At 50.6% G+C, this 2,247-nt stretch overlaps 1 long non-coding RNA gene across 2 annotated transcripts; it reads right to left on the minus strand.

Moving 5' to 3' along the window:
• Positions 1-218: 218 nt before the first annotated feature.
• On the minus strand, positions 219-1,919 carry LOC119879049. Of its 2 annotated transcripts, none has more exons than XR_005387302.1 (3): positions 1,855-1,919; positions 1,482-1,555; positions 219-1,126 (listed from the first exon to the last, which is right to left on the minus strand). It is a non-coding gene; the product is annotated as an uncharacterized LOC119879049 (long non-coding RNA). The 2 variants fall into 2 exon arrangements; XR_005387303.1 differs by having other exon boundaries at positions 1,700-1,899.
• Positions 1,920-2,247: the final 328 nt, after the last annotated feature.

The following is a 2,247-nucleotide window of genomic DNA, read 5'->3' on the forward strand; positions in this document are numbered from 1 at the left end:
GGAGAGCTTCTTCGCTGGCGAGAGACAGCTGCTCCACAGGAGAATGCCCAGCAGCCCTTTCAACAGAGGCAGGCAGCAGAGAATTCTAGGCCATGTGTTCTGCCAGGATTGCCCACAGTAGCCCCATGAGGTTCATCCTCTTCCACAACCCTTCTCAGAGGAAGAAAAGAAGCTCAGAGAGGTGCAGTGACATTCCCAAAACATGCCAGGTAGTAGAGGCGAGCCTCAGGCCCTGTGCTGTGTATGGGGTGGTCACTCACTTGAGGAGCTGCTGGCCCAGGACCCTTTGAGCTGTGCTGAACACGTGATAGAGGTGGGAAACGACTGCGTTTTCTGAGAGGCTTCTCTCCTGGATGGATCGTGGCAGGGACTGTACAAAAGTATCCATTCTGGCCTCCCAGAGCGTCCCCATGGCCCAGGACTCATCTGTTGTCAGGGTGGATGATTCCTTTCCACACCAGAGACACAAGGAGGGGCACTGTTGTCAGCTTCCAAACCACAAGCCACTGGGAAGATCAGGGTCTGGCACTCAGCCCAGAGACACCAATCCCCTCAGGAAGTTGTACAGGACAAAGGAGTTCAGGGCCCACACAGAAAAAGGTTTTAGGCTTCAAAGTACCATTGGTTGGTTCAGACGTAGGGCACAGCATTGGAAACTTCAACACACACGAATAGCTGCGCAACACTCACATTTCTCTCAACTCAGAGCTTTTACGAAGACCAGTATTCCATGGAGTCATCTGTAAGCATCCCACTGCACATAGAACACAGAGAGCACCTCAAATGCTGCTCAAAATCCCACAGATTGGGCCTGAGAAGAGACCAAAGCATGGGCTCCCTGGCATGTCCCCTAAGCTGATGTACCTTGGTCTGTTCCTGACCTATGGAGGAAGGATCAGGGGAGAGCACTTTCTCCAGCAGGCCCCAGGGGAGCCAGTTGTTATTAGTCCCGTTCCTTGGATTGCCTTGATCATCTGTGGGTCCTGACTTTCCCCATGAATGGGACTGGTTCTCAGCCCAGACCGGCCATGCTTGTAGGCGGTGGCCTGATGCACCTGTGCTTCTTGGGGGTAGATGGAGAATTGAACCCTTGGAGCAACTCATGCAAGATTTCCTGTGTGGATCTCTAAAAAAAAGGCAAAGTCAGTATCTTAGGTCAGGAGGCATTGAGGGCTTCCAGCCAAACTGGGATTCGAGGTAATGGCAGATCTAGCAAATTAAACAGTCTGTGGGGACACCCAAGGTGCTCTTTACAGCATGACAGACATGGCAAGAGAATGGCATCATGTCAAGTTCCAAAGGCCTTGAATGCCTGAATCACTGTGGCAGAAGGTCCCATTGATGGTGTATTACGAGGACCTCTAAGGACACAGATCATGACCCATTGGGCAGGCAATGGGCTGATGTGTACTGACACATGACAGCTTAGAGATAAACATAGAGAATGGCTTCATCCCACCCTTGCTTTTGTCTTAAATCACCTTCTTTAGTATGATCTCTCGTGAGCCTGCAGACGTTGTGCAATGACAGTGGAGCTGCGTTCTACACAGGATCCCTGGGGCGTATGGGTGAAATAAGGAAAATGGTAGTGAATCTCAAAATACTCATTGTTCTGAGTGAAAAAAAAAACCACACCCCCTCCTCAAAAGCATGAAATCTATTCTGCACCATTCTAACCTAGGAGAACAGTGTTTTATACCTCAGATGTAGCCGGAGGTTAGGGGTGGAGGTCCAGGTCTCTTTGCGGTTGGGCCTGTGCAGCACTCGTGTGTAACCACTACGGGAGGGCTCCAGGTTTCTCTCTATATTTGTTGGGAGCCATCTCTCTGTGGAGTACCCTCTTCCCATTCTCACCTCAGAACATCACTGCTCCTTGTTTGCCTGGAGCACCCAATCATTGTCAAGGGAGTTAGAAGAGTTGAAGCCACAGAACATCTCCTCCAAGATCTCCTGGTGCAGCTCTGCAAATACAGTGCCCTGTATGTACAGGGCCAAGAGACATTAGGGTACTCCCTCCACATCACAACAAGGGGACATCCCCTTTAGAAATCGTGTTCTCTGCTTCACAGCACAGGGGCAGCTGAAGGGACATCTGGAAACGAGAACCCAGATGAAAGACACTCTTGCTGCTCATGACTTAACATACTTGAAGTTGAGCTTGGCCCTCAGCACTCACCTTCTCATCTTGCCTGCTATGACCTGGCAGTCTGAACAGCAAAGATGTGTCAGGCTTCCGATCCGTAGCAG

The sequence above is a fragment of the Canis lupus genome, unplaced genomic scaffold (assembly GCF_011100685.1).
Source record: "Canis lupus familiaris isolate Mischka breed German Shepherd unplaced genomic scaffold, alternate assembly UU_Cfam_GSD_1.0 chrUn_S2229H2429, whole genome shotgun sequence".
NCBI classification, from domain to species: domain Eukaryota; kingdom Metazoa; phylum Chordata; class Mammalia; order Carnivora; family Canidae; genus Canis; species Canis lupus.